The following is a 16,938-nucleotide window of genomic DNA, read 5'->3' as shown; positions in this document are numbered from 1 at the left end:
CAGGTGAGCCATGAACCTGGAATAAGGGAGACAATAATGGCATTGCCTTCCACCTAATCCAGACCAAGAAGCTCCAGAGACGGGAAAGAATGAGAAATGGAAGTCTTAACTCTAAAGCTGAAACGACAACAGGACCCGAACTCTAGAATCGCAAAAACAAATCATTCGGGTTTTTATGTTGTTGTTGTTGCTGTTTTTTAGACAATGGGCAAGAAGACCTTGAGGAGGCAAAGGATGACTTCCTGGAAGAGAATTTTTTAATAAAAGATAGAGATGTCATACCTGGAAGACAGAGGCTATGTATCGCGGAGGGGCCGGGCTCGTCCTAGCTCCCCCTTTCACGCGTCCTCTGTGTGGGAGCCATCTGGGTGACGGGAATGATACCCTCCCCCGCAGAAGCGCACGACTGTCACTGCCGGGGAATCAATATATTTTTCTAAACCGAATATATCATTATCAATTGATTTCCCTTTTTCCTCTTAGCACTCCGGAGCCCCGGATGGCAGGGGAAAGCTCTAATGTGAGATGAAGGATTTGGACAGGTAAATAAGTTATTGTAAACGAATTCTGTCATAGGACGAGCCTCTCTCCCTCCGCGCCAGGGGCCTTGCTCCGAGGCTCTCAGCCAGCGCTTTTTCAGCTGCCACTGACGGAGACACACGCCGGCCATATCAAATAGCCATTTTAAAGCTGAAGGTGGCAAAAATATTATTTTTCCCAAGGATAGAGTGTTCCCTTTCCGATGAAGAAATAACCTCTGCGGGGAAGCAAAGCGAGCCAAGGTCGCCATTTAGTTTTGACACAGAGCCAGCGTCCTGAGTACGTTTCCTCTACCCGGCGTCTAGGAAGCACACGGGCAAATCTATGCTTTTGGCCACAAGGTTTCGACAGCACCAGCGACGATAAAGATGATCGATGTGTTTCTGGGAAGGATCGTTGGCAGATACGTGTTGGTGAAGAGAAAGGTCCGGGAGACGGTGGTCAGACCGTTTTTAGATATTTGAGGATCTCATTCATTCATGTATCCATCCATTCATTCCACAGATATTTACTGAGCGCCTGCCATGCATCAGGCTGAAGGCTGTAGTCTAGGCCAGTGATGGCGAACCTATGACACGTGTGTCACAGGTGACATGCAAACTCATTTTTTTGGTTGATTTGTCTTTGTTAAATGGCATTTAAATATATAAAATAAATATCAAAAATATAAGTCTTTGTTTTACTATGGTTGCAAATATCAAAAAATTTCTATATGTGACACGGCACCAGAGTTAAGTTAGGGTTTTTCAAAATGCTGACACGCCGAGCTCAAAAGGTTCGCCATCACTGGTCTAGGCACTGAGAATACACGAGTGACCAAAACAGATAAAAAAAAAAAAAATCCCTGCCTCATGGAGCTCATCTTCTAGAAGGAGTTGGAAACATACAATAAACAAAAGGCTTAAGGGGTACACGTTGTATTTCATATTAGAAGGTAGTCAGTGCTACTTATTAGAGAAGAAATAAAGCAGAGCGTGAAAAGTTGGGGGATAGTGGTGCAGTGTGGGAGGGCGGTCAGGGTAAGTCTCATGGGAATATGGCATCTGAGCACACAGGCAGGCGATAGGGAGTGGGCGTGCGGGCGCCTGGGGGACAGCTTTCGGGGCACAGGGAAGAGCCAGGAAGATTCCAGAGGAGACTGGGGTAGAGAGGTGAGCGTTTGGCTCACGCGGGCGTGCGGGCCCTGGAAAGGCTGTGAGCCGATTAAGTGGCCGGACGAGCCTGGCCACCGATTTAGAGGGCACCCTCGTGCTCTGGAGACAGAACACTGCGAGGCCAGCGCCAGGGTAACGTGCTCCCTCCTTTCACCCAGTGGCTCAGCTCCCCAGGTTGTGCGGACGGAGCGCGGAGGGAAGCAAGCCACCAGGCTGTCTAACTTGTTCTGAGGACAATGGCCTCCTCCTTCCTCCTTTGTGGTCCCAGAGGCCGCTTCCAGAGGAGATAACTAAAATGAGATTCTGAACCAAAATAAACCTCATGCAAAGCCGAGTTTATTGGGACTTTTCCCTAATGTCTTATGAAAAGATCCTAACAAGAGCTGACGCGTTAGATATTGCAGGCTGTGCTGGGCATCGTCTGTCTCCCCCTCCAGGTGTGCCTTCCTCCCACACCGGGCCTCAGGAGGCTCACCTGACCTGCTCGGAGGGCATCACTCGAGCTCTGAGACCCGGCACAGTTTCTGGTTGGGTTCAGCCAGTGCAGGCACCAGCAGGAGGTTGGGGATGGGATCTGATGCTTCCCCCCACTGCCCTTCCTCCCTGCCGTGCCTTCAGGGGCTGGCCGTGTCCCTGAACTGAAGGTCATGGCTCCGGTAGGCATGGGAGTGCTCCCCATAGCTCCCTCTGGGTTTCAGTATCAGCTCCTCCCCCTGCCCTTTCAGGCCTAGACCCATAATGCCCCCCACACATAGTCCTTTCACTTAACTCTCTTCAAATCACACCTTTGAATGTGTCTTTTCCTGGCTAGACCCTAACGGAGACATTCTTAGAGATGCTTAAAAGCAGGACTTGGGAAACAGATTGATCTGAATGAGAATGCCAACACTGCCCCTTGCTTTTGTGAGGAGGGGAAGTTATTTAATTCCTATGAACCTTCCCTCCCCACTCTTCTTTTCTTTTGTTAATCCTCACTTGACGATATTTTCCCATTGATTTTTAGAGTGGAAGGGAGAGAGAGAGACAGCGAGAGGGAAACATCGATGTGAGAGAGACACATTGATTGGTTGCTTCCCGCAGATGCCCCAACCAGGGGTAGGGATCGAACCTGCAACCCAGTTACGTGCCCTGGACAGGAATTGAATCCGGGACCCTTCAGTCCTTGGGCCGACATTCTATCCACTGAGCCAAACCTGCTAGGGTCCCCATTCTTAAAACTAGTGACACTGGTACATGACCCTCTCCTGCTCGGCATCAACATCGCAGGATCACTATCACCCTCTCTGAGACCCACTCATGACGTCGCTGCCCACCCCAGCCAGAAGCTCCTCCCTTGGGGGGTCTCTACGTGTTCTCAGCTCACATGGCATTCGTTTATGTCTCAGTGATTTTATTTCCTCTTCTTGTACTTCTTCTCTCTACCCAACTTCTCCTCCTTGCTGTCCAGTCCCGGGCCCCCTGAGAATAGACATGATCTTAGTATTGGAGTCTCTGCTCCTCAGCGCCCTCACATGCTGGTGTATAACAGACCCTCCTTCACTGTCCTTCCTTATCCCAGGCCTGGCAGCTACATCCATGCACCTAAACACGTTCTACGCTGAGCAAGTGATTTGAAGGTGAATGAATGGCTAGAAACCGATTGCTTGTAATAATTTTATTCCCAAGCTCACACTGTAAAAGCTCAAGTTTTCAAAGATCCTGGCCTGGGGAAAGGAATCTCAGGAATGAAGCCAGGGGATCCCAGGAGACAGGTAAGGCTCCCATTTCCAGGTGAGGGGTAGGCGTGGCCTCAGGGCTTGACTTTTGACATCTCTGGTCAAACCGACCCTTTCTCATCTTACTAATTTCATCATCAAAGGACAGCTTCCTTAAGCCAATACAATTAAAAAAGCCAAAGGATGAGGGACTCTAATTTCATTTAAAAAATTCAATAGGTTATCCGTCAATGCCTGTGAAATGGGTCTTCTGTTATGCACCCTCCCAAGGAACCTAAGAGGTGCTGATGGAGCCTGACAAGGCAGAAAGGCCAATGGGAAAGCAAGGCCCGCCAATGGGCCATTTGGGTTCAGTGACTGCCTAAATCAGCCGTGGGCAAACTACGGCCCGCGGGCCGGATCCGGCCCATTTGAAATGAATAAAACTAAAAAAAAAAAAAGACCATACCCTTTTATGTAATGATGTTTCCTTTGAATTTATATTAGTTCACACAAACACTCCATCCATGCTTTTGTTCCGGCCCTCCGGTCCAGTTTAAGAACCCATTGTGGCCCTCGAGTCAAAAAGTTTGCCCACCCCTGGCCTAAATGCTAGGAATTCTTCAAAATTAAACTCAAATCGATTGTTAAGACCCATCGTAAGTCTAAGTCTGTAAGTAAAGATGGTTCCTGACATGAACCAAATTGAAAGCCAAGAGCATGATCAACAAGGGCCCCAGGATTTTTTTACTTCTTTATCCAAGAGACCAATTTTTGGGACAGAAACCGCCTTAAGATAGGAGAAACCAACTGGGGATTCTCCCGTTTGACACGGGATCACAGGGCAGCCCTGCCTGGGTCTTGACCACGCTGCCCAATTATGGCTCCAGCGCTGAGTCGCTCACCACCCCTCCACCAGCTGGGAAATGAGGGTTCTTTCTTCTTTGGAAGAAGAAGATAAAAGCAAAGGTACTGGAGGCTGAAATTGTAGCGAGGGAACCAGCTCCCACACCCTCCTGTCAGCCCAGGTGCCCGACACTACGGCATTGGCATGCCTGGCACCGGGCGCGGGTGCCTGCTCTGAATGCACCCTCCCTCAAGGGCTGCTCTCATTCACACACTGTCTTTTAAGAAGAGAGGGGAAAGGCCATCCATTAATAATATCCACCATGGGTTCGCCCAAGGCTGCAGGCATCCGGCCAACCCCAAATAAACGCTCTCAGAAGGTTTATCCATCAGGTTCGTGGTGCTTCATGGGCCACGGGGTCCGGAAAGCACTGCTTTTAAAAGGGGAGAGGGAAGTAGGCAGAGATGGAGCCCCCTCTGAGAGCCCACCCAGCGCAATGCGGCACCTTCGCCTTTCCACAAAGGAGCCAGGACTCACAGATGGCCCCCCCCCCCCCCACACCTGCCCACCCACCTCCCTCAGCAGCAAGGCAGCCCACGCCTCTCCATGACGGTCAACTCAGTGTTCCTCAACCTTTTGTCATTACCGGCCACGCCCCCCCACCCCCCCAAGAGAAAAATTCAATTCAATTCCGTTTCTTTTTCTAATGAAAGACATTCAGTTCTAAGGAGTAAGGTTTTGCCGGGCAGGGTCATGCACCGGGTGTGGCCCGGCCCCGCTCCAGGATCAGTTACACTCCCCTCCTGTGGAGGCTTCATGCATGAACTGACTTTCTCCAAATCTGCTGCTGCGGGACCCTAATCTAAGGGCACAGCACTGCCCCTCTCTGTCCCCAAAGCCCCGTTCCCCCTGCTCCCTCCGGCTCCTGCCACGCACAGCACAGTCAGAACAGCGAACGGAGACCCGCTCTAACCTCCACTAGTGCTGCCTGGGCCTAGGCCTCCCCTCCTCTCACCTGGACCCCAGCCACAGCCCTCCAAGTGGCCCCTCTGCAGCCAGAGGGGCTCTGCTCAATCCCAGAAAGGGTCACCTCCTTCCCTCCCACCTTCCATGGCTGGGGTCCCAGAGAACACAGGCAATCCAGACTCTTTCCAGTGTCCCCTGCTGCCGGGCCTCCTGTCCCTCAGCCTCGCGCCCCGCCCCCCCCCCCCCCCCCCCGACGCCACTCCCTGGACCTCCTCCCATCTGCCTCCACTCCTTTTCCTCCTGAAAACTCCTTTCCAGAAGTTTTTCTGGACTCTCTGGAGTAGACCCTCTTGAGGAGAACATCGAGATAAGGGAACGGGTATCACCTAAGGGCTTCCTGATGGCCCACCTCCGGGTCCCTCTCATCTGGTTTGGTCAGGATAAGGGGCAGATAAGGGAGATGCAGCCTGACTGGGACCTCAGTTATGCCAAGACTCTGCCAGAAACCAGACCGAACATTCCAGAACAAAGAAGTTGCAAGTTAACCTCCCCCCACTTTACATCAACTGGGACTCATGGGACTCACCCCACCACTCAGGGCCAGCACAGGTGCCTCTCCCCCCGACGCTCCCAGTTAATGCAGACTTGCTTGTCACTGAAACCAAAAACCAGAACTGGGGTGACCCTGTCACTTTCTGAAGACGATATTTAAGATGAGGTGAGGGGCAGGGGCACCAGTGGCCCTAACCGCCAGGCCCACAGTGGCATTTAAGATGACAGCAGAGCGAGCAGCAGCTGGCACGTAGTAGATGCTCAGTAAAGCTCCATGGAAGGAAGGAAAACGCCTACAAGACTCAGCTCATTTTCAACAATTTTGCTTCGAACATCTGGAAGGTCACACCACAGTGTCATGATTGGAATACCAATCACTTAAAAAAAAATCAGGCATTGCTTCCAGATTTCGCTCTTATGAAGAGGCCTGCACCCTCCCTTCAAATTGCAATAATTCCTTCCCAGATGTTTCTTCTCCTTCAGATCCATAAATTTAAGCTTTTCATGATGAGGCCTCACATTTGCTGGTGCTGTGGGCTCTTTGGAGTGTTTCTGCATCTCCTCTCCCTCATTAGAGCACCGTGCGGACCCGGGAGAGGCCGGGAAGAGGCCAGGCAGGCGGGCGCTGACATCCCTAATTTACAGTCAGGGGGCCAGCGGCCCACACTGCCAAGCTGGATTGTGGTGAGTGGGGTTTCCTCTCCTTCCTCTTCTCCAGCACCTTCCAGGTCACTGTGTGGGATGGGGCATCTCTGAGGCTCCATACCCACCAGGTTGGCCAGAGTGACCTCGCCCACTTCAAACTCTGACTCACGTGTGAACAGTCTCCTGCCTTGGTTCTCCCTGACACTACGGGGGCCAGGTTAGACTCTCTCTCTCTCCCTCTCTCTCTCTCTCTCTCTCCCCCCCCACCCTCCCTTCCTCCCTCCCTTCCAAAATTTATTTTTATATTGATTTCAGAGAGGAAGGGAGAGGGAGAGAGAGATAGAAACATAAATAATGAGAGAGAATCATTGATCAGCTGCCTCCTGCACGTCTCCTACTTGGGATCGAGCCCGCAACCCAGGCAAAGTGCCCTGACCAGGAATTGAACCGTGACCTCCTGGTTCATAGATCGACACTCAACCACTGAGCCACACGGGCGGGGCAGGCTAGACTACTTCAACAAGACTTGTCTAGAGTCTTGGGGAGTCAAACACCACAGGGGCCAGGAGGTGGGTGAGAGCAGTGGGAAGAGGGAGCGATCTGCAGCAGACAAGCTGCCCCCCACCCCATGGCCATTCTCCAGGAGGGCCCATCCCAGCTCCAGGGGGTGGCCCCCATCTTGGCAAGAGCCTGCCTCAAGGCTGCACCCCACAAGCAGAGCCCGAGGGAGCAGGACTGCCTCCTCACCCACTTCCCTGTTCCTTTCCTGGTGACCGACCCTGGGGCTCAGGGTGACGGACCCTCGGTTCTGCATGGGAGGCTTTGACCTGTACCCCAAACACTCAAGTAGCCACATCAAAAAACATCCCGAGCCCTCTTTCTGGGCCACCACTGAGCACATCAGGGGGTGGGAGACAGTGGTGGGGACAGGAGAGGCAGCCACCAAACCAGTTCACTGGGTCCAGCGTCTGCTCACGACAGGCTTAGAATGAGCCAGGCTGGTCACCCTCAGGCTGCTCGTGCCCAGGGTCTCTCAGCATCCCCTGCCCCCTTGAGCCTTGGCTCTTGACAGCTTTAGAGAGAAGTAATGGACAAAGGGACCTCACAGAGTAACACGAGGTGGGCTTTTAGGCTCAGTGGGTTTTTGGTCCCGTCATGAAGTACAGAGAGGTCTGCGAACCCCTTCTCTCCAGCCTGAATCCTGCAGCCTTGCTCATGGCCTGCACGCCATGGTGAGAGCCTCATTCTGGATTTTATCCTAGTCCCTGCACACCCGGCTCAGGGCTGGCTCGGGCCGTGCAGTCGTCATGTGCATGGAGGACGTACAATCCCAGAGAACAGAGTGTAAATCACCCGGTGACTTCTGCCACTCCACTCCCACGCCTGCCTCAACCTCCTCGTCTGTGCAATGGGGATGATATTACTAAATATCTGTCATTCCAAGAGTCGAATGCTCCACTGTTAGAAAGGCAGTCAGCACATCTAGCAGGTGGCTCTAACCTTTACTGCCGCCATGCCTGCCGACTGAAAACAGGTGTCCCCAACTTACCTGCAGCGCCCTCGGGAGGACCGGGAGTCACACTAGGGGTGCCTTCTCTCATACCACCCGCCCCCCCCCCCCCCAGAAGTGAGCACGCAGTGGACACTTGGACAAGGGGGACTCTTCCATGGGAGTCAGTTGAGCCAGTGGGAGGACTGTGCGGACAGGAGTCCTAGGGCGATAGGACACTGGTCAGCGACCCCCCTGCTCCCTCCAGCTGTCTCCCCACATTTCCTCCAAGAGGACGTTTCGGCCTTGACCATCCTTCCTCCCCCCTCCTCCACACAATCGGTAAACCAGACTCCAGGCCCGAGGACACCTACTGTTATGGTTTCTATGCCCCCATCACACTCTCCTCTTAACCCAAGTCTGTAAGGCCAGTGGCTGAAAACCCCTTCTGGCCCCCAAGAGACTGAGAAATGTTGCTTCCTCACCCATGAAAGCTGTTTTATTTGAATAGATCGGAGGCTGTTTCCATACTCTCAGAGGAAAAAAAAATTGTGAAAGAAAAGCTCTTGGAGATGACAGTATTTTCTACCCAGAGATGATGAGTTAGCCATTTAAAAATAAACCCCAGACAGGCATGCTTCCCCGTACCCAGGCAGAAAGCAGCCATTCCCAGGGATTTCTGTACATTCTCTGTTTTTTTTTTTGGCCAGTATAGAAACAGCCTAGGAACTGAAAATAGAGTTCCAAGCTAATTCAGTTTTCCTGATCGCTACCAGCGTGTGCAGGCAAGTGGCTCGATCGCACCGTGGCTTCCCGTTCCTTCCGAGAAAAGCACAGAGCCACGGCTCGCCACGCTCACCACACTTGTGCAAACTAACCCAGCCACCCAGGAGTCGGGCCAGAGCCCAGAGCAGTCCATCCGAATGCACCAAACCACTGAGCCGCAGCCTGGCCTGGCCTGACGTCCAGATAACAGGCAGGAAACCAAAGGCAAGAGAAGGTGAGTGACAAGCTCAAGGTCGGAGAGAGGGCAGCCAGGCCGACGAGGCTGGCTTCCTGGCCCCCGGACACTGTTCTTTCTCTCGCCCAGTCATTCCTCTACAGTTGAACTGCAACGAAGATTCCAGGAAAGTCCCCTCTGAAGGTTAAACAAGTTATCACAAGCCCGCCTTCCGTAGGAAGTCCCCGTCTTCTCTCCCCTCTCCAGCGAGCAGTAAATCAAATATTCCTTGCTGCATTACTTCTCCAGCTCAATGTTTCTAAATCCAAAGACGTCTATAAATAATACATACTCATTTATATGTACATTTAAGAGATAAAGAAAAAAAAAAGCCATAGCAAAGGTACCTGTAGGTTCTTCGAATACGAATGGCCTCCTAAAACCCAGTGGAAGCAGGAGGCTAGTGGACCCAGGTAACCAACCCCACAACCAAATTTCCCTCCACGGCCGACCGGCCCAAGCCCGGGAGGGGCACACGCCCAGGAGGGGGAGTCTTCATTCAGAACCCGCCCCATCACGGCTTCTCCCCCGCGGTCACAGGAAGCCGTCTGCTGCTGCTTCTGTATGTGGGACTGAGTATTTTTCTCCTCTTCAGTTTCAGAGGGAACATTGAGCAGTGAAGGAGCAAATAAAAATACTGCATTATCGTCTGGAATTCTTATAAAATTATCATTGGCTCGCACGCGATTAAAGGTTGATAAAAAGCAGCACATAGATGCCCCTGAAAGGCTTAGGTACAGCTTAGTACACGTGACACACTTCTCGCTCCGTGGAGAGCATGGAGAAGTGGGCGTGTTCTCTCTGTCACCAGCCGGCATGGCAAAGACCACGGCGTCGAGAGCACGTTTCCCTCAGAGCACAACCCGCCCACGGTGCCATCACTCTGCAGACGGAAATGGTGCAAAGAACCCATCAGCGCTCATGTTAGTCTTTGAAAGGAGAGGGTTTCTGTGTCTTTTCCTTTTTTAAAGTATATTTTTTATTGATTTGAGAGAGAGGAAGGGAGAGGGAGAGAGAGATAAAAATATCAACGATGAGAGAGAATCATCATCATCATCATCATCATTGATCGGCTGCCTCCTGCATGCCCCCTACTGGGGATGGAGCCTGCAATCCCGGCATGTGCCCTGTGGGAATCTGTGACCTCCTGGTTCATAGGTCGATGCTCAACCACTGAGCCACACCAGCTGGACTTTGTACTTTTTCTTTCCCCAAAGGGTGCACCCTGGGCATTCTCTAGCTACCCCGTCGGCCACTCCTCGGGCATCTCTGGTCTTCACCCCAAATTAGGAAGTGGCTGGAGCAGCATCAGCCCTCAGGTGGGTTTCAGGGCAGCGGGAGCTGGCAGAGCTGGCACCTGCCCATCACACACTCACAGGCAGACAGTGCACAGAGCAGGGCAGAGCGGGCTGACTGGACGCCTTGGACCATCGATGTGGAGTCACCGTCAGCCTTGACAGTCATGTTAAGTGCTATGTCCAGACTGAGGTATGGGGTGTAATAGGAACGCCTTTAGGAGGGGCCCGGACACTTGGATAAGGTCTCCCTCAGGACACTGATATGAGTGGCTGTAAGAACTCAAAGCTCCGACCACCCAACACTCAAGTTTGGCTGTACCCCAGGTCACGCTCAGAGCCCTGCCGGGCTTCCACGCCCTTGCACGCCTGCCGCCGCTGCCGCCGCCCGGTTTGAGTCGCCCACCTCTCCATCAGCAGATGCCACCAGGGACAGGGACTTTGTGCTAGAGGCTCACTCTGCTGGCTTCTATCGCGTCAGCTTCCTCTCTGTGTGTGTAACCTGCCCGTGACTCTACTGGCTTATTGGGGAGGCCCCCCCTAATGAACCTAGCGTTGTGGAAAGACACAAACGTGAGTGCCTCTTTGGGGGATGCTCGCTGCTCAGGACTCACAGGACGGCCCCTGGCTGCAGATGGTGAGCGCTCAGTTAACGATGCAGCCAGGGAGGGAGCGCTCCCCGCTGCAGGGTCTCCACGTCAGGGCTCGATCTGAGTCCCGGAAGATGGGAACGATCAATATGGACACATCCAGAGGGGCAAGCGTCTTAGTTTGGCTTTGCCCCCAAAGTGGATCCAAAACATGGATTTGGAGGCAAATATTTCTTTTACTGGGGGTGGGGAGGTGGGGGGTGGAGAGGGGGCTGCTCCAAGGAAGCACTGAGGGAAGAGGGATTGGAGACAGGAGGAAAGCCAATCAAGGGCGTCTTCATGAGAAGGATACCACTTGGGCAACTGGGGCTTAGTCCTGCTGGGGACCCTGCAGTGAGGGAGGAAGCTGGTGTTTATTCATCACCTCTCCCTCTCCTTCCAGGATGGGCGCCTTTGGGATAGCAATCCTCCCATACCTCCAGCCTGCCCCATGAGGGGGCCGGGCACCCTCCCACAGAGAGGGGCAGGACTCGGAACTGCCAGTAGGGGGTGCCAGGCTGGGGAAGGGGCTGGACCCTGGCAGCCTCTGTGAGGGCAGGTGAGCGAGGGCTCCCTCAGCACCTCGCTCGCTGGGACGCCACCCTCTGAGCAAGAAGGAGGCACACACCGACTGCCAGCGACCTTGTGCTTGCTCATCCCCACAGCACACGCCGTGTCCAATGTGTCGGTAATGGGATCATCTGCTATCTGTCGGCCGCGCGGCAACCAGGTATGAAAAATAACGGCGAGGAACAAATGAAGCGATCCGCCGGCAAGCGCCTGTTTCGGCGAGGAAGGGCTGCTGTTGACAAATCTATTAAGATTATATATAAATTATCTAAGAGCACATAGCTACCTGTTCGGAAGGAGGACATTTTTCATGGGCATGTTAAATACAATGTGATTAAATCGTCTTGTCTCCCTTCAACGGGGTAATAATAATTAAGAGGAGAGGTGGGAGACATAAATTAGACCCATTACCTTCCCGACCAAAAAAAAAAAAAAATTCAGGATTTTCATGTTTCAGGATGATGATGCCGGGGAATGCGGAGAGTTCTGAGTGCTGCACCGAACGGGTTACAGGACAGAGGGGTCCAGAGAGGCCCCGGGGAGCCCTGAAGGCGGGAAGAAGGGAGCTGGAGGCTGGCCAGGAGGTGCCTCTCCTTTGAAGCAGGACCCAGGCAAGGCTTTGAGGCAAGTGGCCTGTTTGGGGAGGGATTCCAGAAAGCTCCGGTAGGCGAGGGAGGAAGGGAGGCCGGGAAGTGCCTGCGTGAGTGGTCACCACTGCGGGCTCCTGGGCCAGTCCCACTGGGACCTCTGCACAGAGAGGGACAGGCCTCCCAGCTGCCCACCTGAGCTGTGAGGCAGCTGGAGTATTTGGCAACTCCCATTTCCTACCGGCTGAGAGCTGCTGCCAGGAAAGAAACTCCCTGGCCCTTCAGGTCAGCCCCCCGACGGTCAGCAAAGGCTCTGGGGACCCTGGGCTGGGGAGGACTCCGGGGAGACGGGCCTCCACCGCGCGCAAACACGCCGTGCTGGGAACTCGCGGCGTCTGATTACTCGGATGGAATTCAATTTGCCACTTTCAGAAGTCTAACGAAAACAGACTGCCCCCCACCCCCGTGTAATCACTGGATAATATTATAATCACTTTGCATGGAAATTGCATTATTTCCCCGATGGAAACCTAGGCTCGGAACCTCTCGGGGCCTCACCGGCTACATTACTTTTCAGAGTCTAATGCAGCAGGTTCCAATTACCTGGGGAAAAAAAATCTAAAAGAGTAACAACACAATATACAGTGTGACGGGGACGAGAGAGTCCACGCCTTCCAGGACAGGCCCCCTGATTGGCGACGGCCACTGTTCAACACATTCCGGGTGACACAGTGATAATGGGCATTAATAGCGGCGACCGCGCTGAAGTGCCGGAATGGAATCATCTCTGATGATGTGCCCGTCTCCTTTTGTGGAGCACAGAGCATATTTCCAAAAGACTCCATGCTCATTACATGACACAAAAGCCCAGTGGCGGGTTGGTGGGAAGATGGCCAAAAGAGGCTTGGAATTCCTGGTGTTCGGAAAGTGGGGGGAGATGGTGGCCAGAGTTGTTGGGGGCGGGGGGGAGCCGCAGACGCAGCACCCCAGACGCATCCTCTGGGCTCTGACTCTATCAGAAACCTCTGCCTCCATCCACAGACAGTGGCCGCCAAAGAGGCAGGAAGACTTGCTCGTATGTGCTCTGTGACAAGCTACTGGGTTTTAAGGAAGAATTTGGTAACATTTTTAATCTATGCCCAGGTACATGGTCACATTTCCCCTTCATCTCCCATGACTCCTCTGAACAAACGGGTGTTGCCTTATCTTCAATATGTCTAATATATGCCTTGACAACTATGTTGGTAAAAAGGCTCATTTTATAGTGCATTCTCCCACCTAATGTTGTTAACACAGATGTAAGAATTATTCTTGGGATTACGACTTCATAATTTTAGTGTTTGGATGGTATCGTGAATAAGACTTTTAAAGATCACTTCGACGAGAAACCCACCAATGGTCAAAGTGCTGGGAGAGACTGTGAATATTCACCTGGAAGGCAAATGGAAAGAAAAAAATAAAACTGCCTCAACTTGTGGGAACTGAGCCCTACGGCTTGGGGGATAAAATTTTAAAGGAAGGTGCAATCCCCAAATTCAAAAAGTGCCATCTTTTGACAAATTGGATGGAAATGAGGACTCAAAAAGCCACTCTAGTAATAAAAAAAAAAATACCCTGGGAACCAAACACACACAGGAATTGGAACTGCACACGACAGGTTTGAATAATGACTCATAAAATATATAAGTGGGAAAGGTAGTTTTAAAAAAATGAATAATTTAAAAATTTAAAGATATGTAACTAAGGTGATTAATTAAACATTTCAAGTACACAGTTTCTTCTATATTCAAAAACATGTTTGTATACTTAGGTTGGCGAAAAAACTCTTCCGGAGACCTTTTCTTTGGGAAAGTGGGGGCCTACCTTCTATTTGGGTGTAAAGTTAGTTTTCTTAGCACGGTAGGTGGGCAGCTGCCATCCTGGCCACAGCCCCGGGTCATCTACAGGTCAAAGCCACTAGGGACACTAGGAGGTCTTTAGCCCAACAAGCCCTTCATTGTGAAGATGGGAAAACTGAAGACCGGCATTCTCTGTCTTGCCACAGAATCCTTAAAGGAAACAGTGAAACCTAGAAAAAAGAAGCTGAGACATTCGAACACGGCCCCTCCCATGGGCACCCCGTGTGCCAGGGGCTGGGCTCAGGGCTCTTCATCGGTCCGATGGGGGTACTCTGGGGCTGTGGGCTCACAGACCATAGGCAGCCTCAAAGGACCCACCTGTGGCGGTTGAATCCAGCCCCCACCCGTGGAAGGCTGTTCCGGGCACCACGACACCTGCCTTCTCTTCAGGAAGGCTTTCCCTCAGATCCCAGACAAACCTGCGTTTCCTTAGCCCTGCTGGCACCCCGCCACTGCCTACCAAAGGCAGATGCAGCCACCCCAAAGCCTACATCAATATGAAAACGCGTGTCTGATCTTTCCAAACGGGCTGAGCACTGCTGAAAGGCGCCAGGTGCGACTGGTCCTCTGGCCCCACCTCTGTCTACCACCCCTGGCCTCCCCGAGCTGCCAAAATCTCCTCCCCTCTGGCCTGGAGCTGTCCTTCCCCTCCCACCTGCATGCCCTGGTCTCCTGCTCCTTATACCTGTGAGTCCTGGGCAAGAGGCGGGGGGGGGGGGGGGGGGGGGGGGGCTGACACCTTGGACCATCCCTCCTAATGGCAGGAGGAGCCCCTGTAATGAAAAGTTGGGAAGCAGGATCTGTATTGATGTAGCTTTGGGCCATGAGACCTACTTGTTACATTAGGAAGGCAAATCAACCTTTGCTGGCATCTGAGATAAAGGAGAAAGGGTGCATCTGATAGTGGGGTGGGAGGTGTCCTGTTGGAGGAGTTACAGGTGGCTCCTGGGGGCCACTTCTTGCTCAGAGCCTATTTTGAGGTCACTGGTTGGTCAGCATCATCCTACATGGGTCCCTGTGTTTGCATGAGGGTCACTCTCTCTGTAGGATCTGCACTCTCTCAGCGCGGGGCCTGCTTTATCCTCCTCCTGCTCTGTCACCACCCGTTCCAGCTCCAACCCCTGATCAGGAAGGCACAGAGCAAGGCGCCCAGGAGGGTCTCAGCGAACACCTGGGAAAGGTGAAGGGACCTAGGAGCGCACTCCATCCGAGCCGCACTGCGCCTGACACCTGAGATGCCAGCGGCTGCCACCCAGCCCCCTTCGGCCAGGCCTGCTTCTTCAGTGGCGCGGTGCGGGTGCGTGACCTGGAGTGACCTGCCTCCCTCTGCCCGCCGCCCAGCGCTGCTCAGCGGGGCCCTGTCAGCACATTTCCAAGCAGCCTGGGTGCGTCCACGCCCAACCTGCAGGTGACTGGGCTCCGTGCAGGGCTATTCTCAACCTGCCATCCTGGGAAAATGTCAAGGTCAAGACGGAGCCACCACGTTTATTTTCCTTGGTGGGGGAAGACTCCAGAACTTTAATGCTCAGGCATAAGTTGTAGAAAATTCCCCAGGCAGCGGTGAAGCGGCCCGCAGGCTGGAGTGTTAAATGCGGCAGGAGCAGAAAACGCAATGTGAGCATTTACACCGAAGTCCAAATAGCCAGGCGCCCGCAGAGCTGGCATGGGCGACGCTTCTGGCTCTTCGCTCGCGGGTGCCAGACGCATGCATCACGTGGCTCTACTAGAGAGAGTTTCACATTTAGTTCTCAGATGTTTTGTTAAGATTCATGAGAAAGCGAATGAACATCCGGAGCAAAGCCGTCACTGCTCCCGGGATTCCAGAATCCCCTCTTCTATCTGCATCGTCCGGGTCCCTGGCTCAGCTGTCCGGCCACTCGGCCACTAAGGGGACCCCGCAGGGGGTCCCCCAGAGGTGAGTGCCCTCTGGACCCTGCCCCTGCCCGGGTCTTCTTGGCCTTGGCCTCTGCCTTACAGAACTGGAGAGGATGCCGACTCCGCCATCACATGGGAATCTGCTCGGAGAGGAATTCTTAGAAGTGGGCTTGTAGGTGACTCTAAACAACAGACACGTATTATCTCACGGGTCTGAAGGCCAGGAGTGCAAGCCCAAGGTGGCGGCCGTTTGGGTTTCTCCGGGGGCCTCTCGCCTTGGCTTACAGACGGCCGCCTTCCCTCTGTGTGCAGGCTTCCCTGTGTCTCTGCGAGTCTGAATTTTCTCTTTCTATTCGGACACCGGTCAGACTGGGTTAGGCTCCGCCCATATGACCTCCCTTAACCTTCATTAATCACTTCTTTAAAGGCCCCATCTCCAAATACTGTCGCATACTGTTAGGGATTCAACATATAAATTGGGGGGGGGGGGGAGCGCAATTCAGTGCGTAACAGTGACTAACAAATGAGACAAAGAGTGTGTTATACTATATTATGGTTGAATTAAGGAAATCAGGGGACCATCCCCCGTTGCCACATCACCCAGTGGCAATCTTGTCTGCCCTCCGAGGGAGTAACGGAGCAGAAAAGTGAATAAAGTGCATAACTAAAATATTTCCCATTAACTGGATTTTCATATATTTCTTGCTTTTTAAAAAAATGTGTGTTTTTTTTTTTTTTTAGGGTTTTAGAGAAAGGGAAAGGGAGAGAGATTTGTCTACTGAAAACAATAGACAAATCAATGATGATGGTAATAGTCATAGTAGATCAACCAATAACCAACCATACCAAGCAAAGCTATACACTTTTTATTTAAAATAGGTTAAAGTTTTAGACCTCAAACGTAACTTGAACTATAATACATAGCATGTTTGTGCAATTATGTATTTATAAAATATATATGTAATTAACTTTTTTACAGACTGTCTCAAGAGGCCAGGGACTATATAGAAGTGGTCTAATTTAGTGGGTAAACCAAAACATCGTTACTGATTATTTAAGAGGCTAAAGGCAACTCCACCCAAAGGAGCCAGGCCCAATAAGAGAGACTAATCTGGAGGCACAAAAGGGTGGTCTTATTTAGTGCCCAGTAAAGTTTGTCTCCAGAGACTACAAAGTAATTGAACACAGGGTGGGGAT

The 16,938-nt window shown here is 52.4% G+C and overlaps 1 protein-coding gene across 1 annotated transcript in view; it reads right to left on the bottom strand.

Moving 5' to 3' along the window:
• Positions 1–16,938, bottom strand: part of KLHL29 (kelch like family member 29) — a 259,907-nt gene that overhangs the window by 187,430 nt on the left and 55,539 nt on the right. The gene's annotated exons all lie outside the window — the stretch shown is intronic.

Source organism: Myotis yumanensis, unplaced genomic scaffold, assembly GCF_028538775.1.
Source record: "Myotis yumanensis isolate MYYU_CA2020_CCGP unplaced genomic scaffold, mMyoYum1.0.hap1 SCAF_11, whole genome shotgun sequence".
NCBI classification, from domain to species: Eukaryota; Metazoa; Chordata; class Mammalia; order Chiroptera; family Vespertilionidae; genus Myotis; species Myotis yumanensis.
This window is presented reverse-complemented; position numbering and strand designations above follow the sequence as displayed.